At 40.5% G+C, this 9021-nt stretch overlaps 1 non-coding gene across 1 annotated transcript; it reads left to right on the top strand.

Moving 5' to 3' along the window:
- Window positions 1-6570: 6570 nt before the first annotated feature.
- LOC114809538 lies at window positions 6571-6708 on the top strand. The gene has a single exon (XR_003757316.1). It is a non-coding gene; the product is annotated as a small nucleolar RNA SNORA7 (small nucleolar RNA).
- The last annotated feature ends 2313 nt before the right edge of the window (window positions 6709-9021 follow it).

Below are 9021 nucleotides of genomic sequence, written 5' to 3' on the forward strand. Positions count from 1 at the left end.
ATAAAATGGCTTGCCCAAGGCCACAAGGCCATGCCAAGGTTTTAGCTCATTGTGAGCTGCTTAGAGAAGCAGCACGCTTTAGTAGATGGAGCATGGACCTGGGAGTCAGAAGGACATGGGTTCTAATTTGACTCCACCACAAATCTACTGTGTGACTTTGGGCAAGTCACTTAACTTCTCTGGGCCTCAGTTACCTCATCTGGAAAATGGGAATTAAGAGTGTGAACCCCATGTGGGAGAGGGACTATGTCCAAACTGCTTAACTTTCATCTGCCCCAGCACTTAGGACAGTGTTTGGCACATAGTAAGCACTTAACCAGTACCAGAATTATTAGAGAACATGTCTACTCACTGTTATATTGTACTCTCCCAAGTGCTTAATATAGTGTCCTGCACACAGTAAATGTTCAGTAAATACCACTGATTGATTGATCAAATCCTGTGATGTCTTTATTAGCTTTTCAATTATGATTAAGTGCATTCCCTCGTGTCTCTTCACTTGCAGTAAAATGCATACCAATATGGCCATTTCAAATCTTCTGTAGAACTGGTACATCTGAGCTGCTATTCTTTAGGGAGAGGAAGCATGGATGACAGATAGGAAGTGCTGAGGAGTTGTGGGGAGATGGCATATTCTTTATCAATAATTTATTTATGTGTTTATTTATTTATGTATATTAATGGCTGTCTCCCTCTCTAGACTGTGAGCTTGTTGTGGGCTGGGATTATGTCTGTTTGTTGGTGCATTGTACTCTCCCAAGCTCTTACTACCATGCTTCGCACACAGTAAGCACTCAATAAATAATAATATAATAATGATAATGGTATTTGTTAAGTACTTACTATATGCCAAGCACTGTTCTAAGTGCTGTGGGAGATACAAGGTAATCAGCTTGTCCTACTTGGGACTCACAGTCTTAATCCCCATTTTACAGATGAGGTAACTGAGGCACAAAGAAGTTAAGTGACTTGCCCAAAGTCACACAGCTGATAAGTGACAGAGCCAGGATTAGAGCCCATGACCTCTGACTCCCAAGCCCATGCTCTTTTCACTAAGCCATGCCGCTTCTCTAAATATGAATGAATGAATGAATGAATGAATGAATGAATGTGATGAAGTGGGGAGTTACTGGAGCCTGCCTTGTATTCTGCTCTTTTCCATAGCAAACTCTATCACCATTCCCGCATTATCATTCTCCAGACAGACAGACCCCCTGCCCTCTCCTCCTTGATTTGGATTGACAAGTTTCTTGGGAGGGAGAAACAGAAAGGATAGGAAACTTTGGGCTCCCAAATCTAGAATGAGTGGAGGTACCACATATTCTCCACCACACTGACACTCAAGCATGTGATACCTGTGGTTCACGCGTCAACATCTTGTACTTGAAATAGCAGTAGCAATCTTAGTAAAGGCCCAGGTGTGTTCTTTGAACTACAAATTCCTGAACAAAGGGAAGGTAAGGGAAATGGGTGGCAGGTGAGAAGCAGTGTAGTCTAATGGAAAGCGAAGGGTCCTAAGAGTCAGAGGAACTGGTTCTAATTCCCGCTCTGCCAGTTATCTGCTGTGTGACCTTAGGCAAGTCACTTCAAGTTCTCTGTGCCTCAGTTACCTCACCTGTAAAGTGGGGATTGAGGCTATGAGTCTTGTCTGGAACAGGGACTGTGCAAAACCCAATTACCGTGTGTCTACCCCAGTGCTTAGGACAGTGCCTTGCACATAGTAAGTGTATAACAAATTCCTTAAAAAAAAGAAAGAAAAAAGGTGGGATGGACTCAGTGACAGAGAACATATTTGAGGAATACCTGGACAATGAAGGTGTGCTTTTTTTAAGGCCATGGAAGCTTCTGGAAAATTGTTCCATTGTAATAAGTACAGGTCTAGGCTCTTGAATTGTAATCAAAAAGCAGTTCTTTGCTATTTTGGGCTAAAAAGGACAAAACACCTATTTAGAGAATTATAATTTGAAGAAAATCTGTACATTGGTTTCCTGGTAGGTGAATAAGAAACTGTTTCTAAATCCAAGTAATTTGGCTGTCAGAGCTGATCATCTTCTTTAATACATACTTTTGGAAGCAATTTAGAAGACCTTACTTTATCTAAAGACAAATTGTCCAAACTGAATGATTTTTCAAGTTACTTTGGGAAAACTTCAGACTTTTGAGTGAGCTTCTGGCTGTAATCTTTTTGTGATGTTTATTTACTAGCTCTGAAAGACAGATGGAATGTTGCTTCTGAATAGTTAGGATATTGCAAGCCTGATATTTTGAACTTAAAGTGGGTAACCAAGAGCTTAAATTATTAAGGTGCCAAGTTAAAAATTCAATTAAAATCTACAATGCCTGTTCTAGGCAAAAATAGCAAAATGAGCATACACAGAGTTCCCACAGTGTGTGGTAAATAATGGTCATCCCTACTGAATGATTTTATTTCCTTCAGGAAATCCATTTCGGCATCTGTTTTTCCATGTATATAAAAATGTTTATTTTGGAGAGGCTTGGGAAATCTAGTTTATATGAATGGAAAAATTCATTTCCATGGTCACTTGGAATGATGAAAAGTGTAACCCAGCCACTGTATTCAGTAAAAACATGGGTTTTTAAATTCGATGCCCTGTAGCATTTAGAAAAGTCTCTTCACCTGTCACAGATAAATTCCTAATAAACTCCATTCCACCATGTCCTCAGTAAAATGGCAGAGTTTTTCACTAGGTCTTTTGAACATGGAATTTTCTTTATGACGAGATGTCTAGTTATCAAGAATAAATGTTTGAAGGGTTCATGGTGTAGTAAGTAGAGACAGATGTCAGGTCTGAGGCTCACCTGTAATTCCCAAAGGGAGATGCCATTATTAGGCAGAGATGTGAGTTATAGTGTATTATTTATGGAAGTTCTATTCCTTATTTACCTGGTGTTTTCACCCTACTACCACTACTAGAGTTGCTTATGCTTTAATATTGTATTTATTAATTGTCTTGTGCTTTTAAAATGTTCTATCATTTTCCTGTGTAGCAAGGCTTTCCAGTGGAGGAAACAGACACAGAGGGATAAGACTACAGGAGGCTAAGACAATAACAGTGACTGGAAATGAAGAACAAAGGTATCAATTTCTGGTCAAAGTGTCCCCTGTGTTGAGATACAGAATGCCCATTTTTCCACCAAGTTTCCTGTGTGAACTTTCCTAGCATATTCATTTTTCCAGAATATGATTCTGTAGCTTTTACAAGATCACTAAACATAAAACTAACTCTATTTGTTGAGAACAAATTCGAAGGAGTCTACTCTGCAGATGATCTGTGATTGTTAAAGACTTTCTTCCCTTTAAAGGAAAGAACTGTTTGGTAAGAGCCACATTTTGACTCTAAAATTAACAAGTGTCTTGGAAGTCTCTTATAAAGACCCTGCCCTGGGATATGGTTAAGTTAACTTCAGGGGAAGGTAGTTTAAAACTAGGTTCAGTTGTTTTGAGGTGGATATTTTCCTCCTTGCTTGATTTGGATATAATGCCTTCAGGGAATTTGGGAGCTGTGTTCTTCCTCCTCAAATTGTGGTGTATGGAATTAAGTTCTCTTCAGAGAAAATCAAGTCTAAGAGGGAACTACCCTCCAGCCACATTGATTCAGTCATTTAAATTTTAGGGGACTTACCTGCCTAGCAGAGAACAGATGCTTTTTACACTTTAAACACTGAATCTATAAATGCATTGATTTACCACCACTCAACCCCTTGTAGGAATGAAAGGACCCAACTCTCTGTGCTTCATGAGGTTAGCCCACAAAGGCTGGGGTGAATAAGTGCTGTTGAGAGCAGAAACCCCAAACCCTGTGGAGGTAGAGGCAGGTAAAGCACAAGGTAGGAGAAGCAGAGACTAAGACAGCCTGGTGAACAGAGTGCTGCAATGATGGAGATTTTTTTTTCCCCACAGACCCCACAATTTTAGACCCTTCAAAATAAAACAGGCACAAAATAATTTGCCCATGATGGGCTTTTTTCCTATTTCTTTGTCCTCCCACTCTGCTCCACTACCTGTAACAAGCTAAGAAGAGGCCCTCAGGTAGAGAACAGAAGTGACTACCAGGTGTTACCTTGACAATTAACAGTTTCTCTATTTGAAGATGAGATGACTTGGGGGAAAATGTAGAGCAGCTGGGGACTTTCTCCAGTCTCTCCCTCATTCTTACTCTAAAGCAACATACTCTGTATTGCCTTGTATGTTTGTAGAACTCTGTGGTGCTTCATTCAATTCAGCAAGTAATGCTTACAGAGCATTATTATCAAAGATCTTATAAATTTATAGAAATTTATATTAAAAAAGTCCTCCATGATGGTGTCTTCAAACAACTGTCACTAAACCCCTAATTCTCACTGAACCAGTGGTTTTTCCATAGTAACCCAAGATTCTCCAGGAACAGTATTATAGCAGAACTGGGTCCAGAGCATAATGGCAAAGTGAGGAATTTTCAGAGATGCATAATGGACTATAGCTTTAGGCAAGTAAAGATGTCAGAGGAGAAAAAAAAAACATAGGCTAAAATGAGATTTTAGGATTAATTGTGGATTTCATTAACCAGTGGTCTCTGTGTTAGATTGATCAACCAGTGCTTAATGGTAAGTAATGTGGATCCTAGTGAAACTAGGTAGTTCTGGGAAATAATTTCCCACCGTCTCCCAGTTGATTTACATAAATCCATTAGGGTTTTCTACCACGTACACCAAAGAGTGAAAACATCACCAGCACTAGCAGCATCAAATGCAGGTATGCATTTTTGGATACTTGGATATAAAGGAGAGATATTGGTTTTTCTGGGGGCTGAAATTTTCTAGGTAATCTGTCATATTTCAAAAGAAAGTTTCCATGAAATTTGAAGAGCATTTTCCCCAACAAAGCTACAGGCTTTCAAATTAAAAATAACAAGAGAAACACATCACTTTTGGGGTCTATAGAAGCTGTGTTTTGGAAATGGAGGAGACTATGATGGTTTGCCTATCCATCAGTGAATGAAATGTTTTTGTACAATTAGGGAAAAACACATAGATTTTTCCTGTCATTTTTGAAATGAGGGTAGTTAGGTTGAATGTATGCATGCCATTATAAAGTTTATGATCAGTGGTGTTCTTCAAATAGGAAGGGAAGTATAGGAATAGATGTAAAAAATATAAAATTATAAATGGTTGTATACCATTTTCTCCTAAAGGCAGAAACCATGTCTTCTGTTGAATACTCCCATGCACCTACTACAATTGAGTGCTACAGTAGTACTAGTAATAATAGAATTTAAGTGTTTACCATGTTCAGAACTCTGTACTAAGGGCTGGAAAAGTATACAGAGATGAGATTTAGACACCGTCCCTGGCCCTCAAGGAGCTCCCAATCTAAGCACACTAGATACTCAAAAACCGGTAATGATTTACCAGGTGCTGTGCAACATTTCTTCAGAGTGGAGCAAAACCTATTTTGGATGGGGTGACAGGATGTTCTTTTCAAAGGGGATTTACCCTTACTGTTACAGAACAGTGTTCCTCTAAGGAGAGAACAGGAGGAAGTGACTAAGAATGAATGCAGTTCATGCTCGAGGCAACCATATTTCCTAGGAATACAAAATAGGAAGGGTGAGACTTTCGAGATGAACCTCCAGAGGGGTGATTTTGTGTCCCATCATCATAATAGGCTATTCTCTTCCCAAATATTTGTGTATTTGGGAAGAGAAAAAGTCAGCACCTTCAGGAAGGATGTTTCTCTAGCAGGTAAGAACAAGTCAGAGAGACCCTAGAGAATGTCTACTTATGGTAGAAGAAACTCTCTGCCTTGGTCTTCCCTGACATAGTGTGAGGTTGGGGGGTCTTCCTTTGGCATAGACCTGTCTGAGAGCCAGAGGACTCCCAGAGTGCTATGGGGCAGCTATTATTTGGCATCATGGGAACCTCTGCCAACTCTGTCTCTCATTGCTGGAAGAACTGGGATATCTTAGTATGATGTCAGTGACACTTATTCTGCTGGCACTGATGGGTTTCACAAAATCCAGAGGTACCTTGTCAATCAATCAGTAAATCAATTGTATTTATTTAGTGCTTACTGTGTGCAGATCATTGAACAAAGTAGTAGGGAAAGTACCATATAACTGAGTTGGTAGACATGTTCCCCCTTCACAAAGAGCATATAGTCTAGAGAAGGAGACAGACATTAAATAAATTATGGATATGTACGTAAGTACTGAGGGGTAGAAAATGGGCTCAATAAAGAGTACAAATTCTATTGTAAGGGCAACTGAGAAGGGAGAGGGACTAGGGGAATTAAGGGCTTAGTCAAAGAAGGCCTCTTAGAGGAGATGTGTTTTTAAATTGGCTTTGAAGGTGGGGAGAGTGATCATCTGTCTGATGCGAAGCAGGAAGGAGTTTCAGGCCAGATGTAGGATGTGGACAATGGGTCAGTGGCAAGATAGATGAAATCAACATAAAGTGAATAGGTTGGTGTTAGAGGAGCAAAGTGAAAGTTCTGGGTTGTAGGATTGATTGACAATACCTTGATTCTTTTCAACCTTAGCCTCCTTTTTTATTGTCCTAAGACCTTTCTCCCCCCTCTCAGGGTTGCATCTGGAGGGTTTCCAGTACTCTACCAGTCTCAACTACAGAAGGGAAAGTCAAGCAGAGGCATATCCATTCCATTCCTAGCTTGGGCAATGGCTAGCGAGTGGAAGGCAATCTGCTACAAACTCACCTATACTGGGCAACAGCAGCATGGGAGAGATTCGAGGGTGGAGACTCAAGTTTCTGTGTGGAAGGAGACTGAGGCAAACCACTTCTGTATATTTTACCAAGAAAACTCTATGGATATATTACCAGAACAATTACAGATGGAGGTGGGCCGTTCTGGGATAGATGTGTCGATGGTGTCTTTATGGGTTGGAGATGACTCGATGGCATAAGATAAAACAAGACCCTTTTCAGTATATCGTTAGATTGCAAGCTCCTTGAGCATAGGGATGACTATCCCTCATTTTGCCTACTCGCCTTCCCTTCTGTGTCACCTAAGCACTTGGATCTATCCCCCAATCACTTAATATTCATCACATCCTCTAACCACTTGATATTCACCTCAACTTCAGCTCCATAGCACTTAAATATACATCTTTACACTTTGCAATTTCCCTTATAAGTCATTTAGTTTAATGTATGTCTCCCCTGTAGACTGTAAGTTCCTTGTGAGCATGAATCATGTCTATCAAGTCTATTGCAGTGTACTCTCACAGGAACTTAGTGTGTGCTCTACTCACTGTAATACCATATATTGATCTCCTTTTTCTTTTACTGTACCATTATCAGGTACTCAGTACAGTGTTCTGCACACTGTAAGTGATTAATAATAATGAAGGTATTTATTAAATGCTTACTATGTGCAAAGCACTGTTCTAAGCACTGTTCTAACAAGATGGTCAGGTTGTCCCAGGTGGGGCTCACAGACTTAATCCCCATTTTACAGATGAGGGAACTGAAGTGACTTGCCCAAAGTCACACAGCTGACAAGCGGCAGAGCCGGGATTAGAACCCATGACCTCTGACTCCCAAGCCCATGGTCTTTCCATTGAGTCACACTGCTATTGATTTAGGATTTTTAAAATTACATTAAGCCTTAGGATAAATCACTTATGGTTCTCTCTGTTTGTGGATAATTTCACTATTTTAAGGCCACACCTTCACTAGGAGTCAGCCTTGTCCAGGAACTTGGAATGGCCTCTTCAGAGTACACTATGGACTCCTTTCTGAGTTTCCTAGACTGAGTGTACCAATAGAAGCTGCCTTGAGCTTGGGGAAAGGCAATTCCCCCTCCTGACCACACAACCCCCATCCTGAACCCTCACCCTTTTCAAACCAACGCATTTTGTAAAGTCTTTTGTGGTTTCTTTAATTGTTGGTGCCTGTTCTCATACATCCAAGGAAGACTCAATTAATGGTACTTACTGAGCACTTTTTTCCACTTTTATGGGGAAAGAACGATAAAATAGAATTAGTAGGAACAACCCCCAGCAAAGCAGCATGGCTTTGGGAAGATTGTGGCCTAGTGGATAGAGCACAGACCTGGGAGTCAGAAGAACCAAGGTTCTAATCCCAGCTTCACCACTTGTATGCTGTGTGACCTTGGACAAGTCATATCACTTCTCTGAGCTTCAGTTACCTCATTTGTAAAATGGAGTTTAAGACTGTATAAGCCCTATATAGGATATGGACTGTGTCTAACCTGATTAATTTATATCTGCCTCAGTGCTTAGTACAATGCCTGACAGAGAGTAAATGCTTAACAAATACCATAAAAAATGATGTAGCTTACAGTCTACAGAGGGAAACAGGCATTATTATTTGGAGAAATAGTGAAGTATTAGAATATGTACATTAGTGCTGTGGGGCTGGAGTGAATATCAAAGTGCTTAGGAGATACACAGACTAATGCATGTGCAGTGCAGAGAGAAAGGTGGGCAAGGGGAATGAGGGCTTAGTCAAGGAAGGCTTCTTGGAGGAGATGAGATTTTGGGAGTGTTTTGAAGGTGGGAGTGTGGAAGAACTGGGCTAAGTCTCAAAAGAGATCTCATGGCAGGAAAAAGAACTAGTTTTGCTAAAATACATTTTGAAACATTCAAAAGTGACATATCCAATTCCTGCAGTTCAAATGAGGGCAAGACTGTAACAGCCTCATTTCTCACTGCAAGCTCATTACTTTCTTTGATGTCTTCTAACTACTTCTTGGAAACCTCCATTTGTGGAGGAGAAAATTCTGAAAACAGTTTCAGATAGGGTTCCAGATTTTGGCAATTTTAAGATGCCCAGTTCCTCATGTATTGTGGCCAGGGAATGTGCTAGCTCATTATTCTGTCCTTCCCAAGCACCAAGTACTATGTACTACTGTGCTTCAGAGAAGCAGTGTGGCTCAGTGAAAAGAGCACGGGCTTGGGAGTCAGAGGTCATGGGTTCAAATCCCAGCTCTGCCGCTTGTCAGCTGTGTGATTGTGGGCAAGTCACTTAACTTCTCTGTGC

This window comes from Ornithorhynchus anatinus, chromosome 2, assembly GCF_004115215.2.
Source record: "Ornithorhynchus anatinus isolate Pmale09 chromosome 2, mOrnAna1.pri.v4, whole genome shotgun sequence".
Lineage (NCBI taxonomy): Eukaryota > Metazoa > Chordata > Mammalia > Monotremata > Ornithorhynchidae > Ornithorhynchus > Ornithorhynchus anatinus.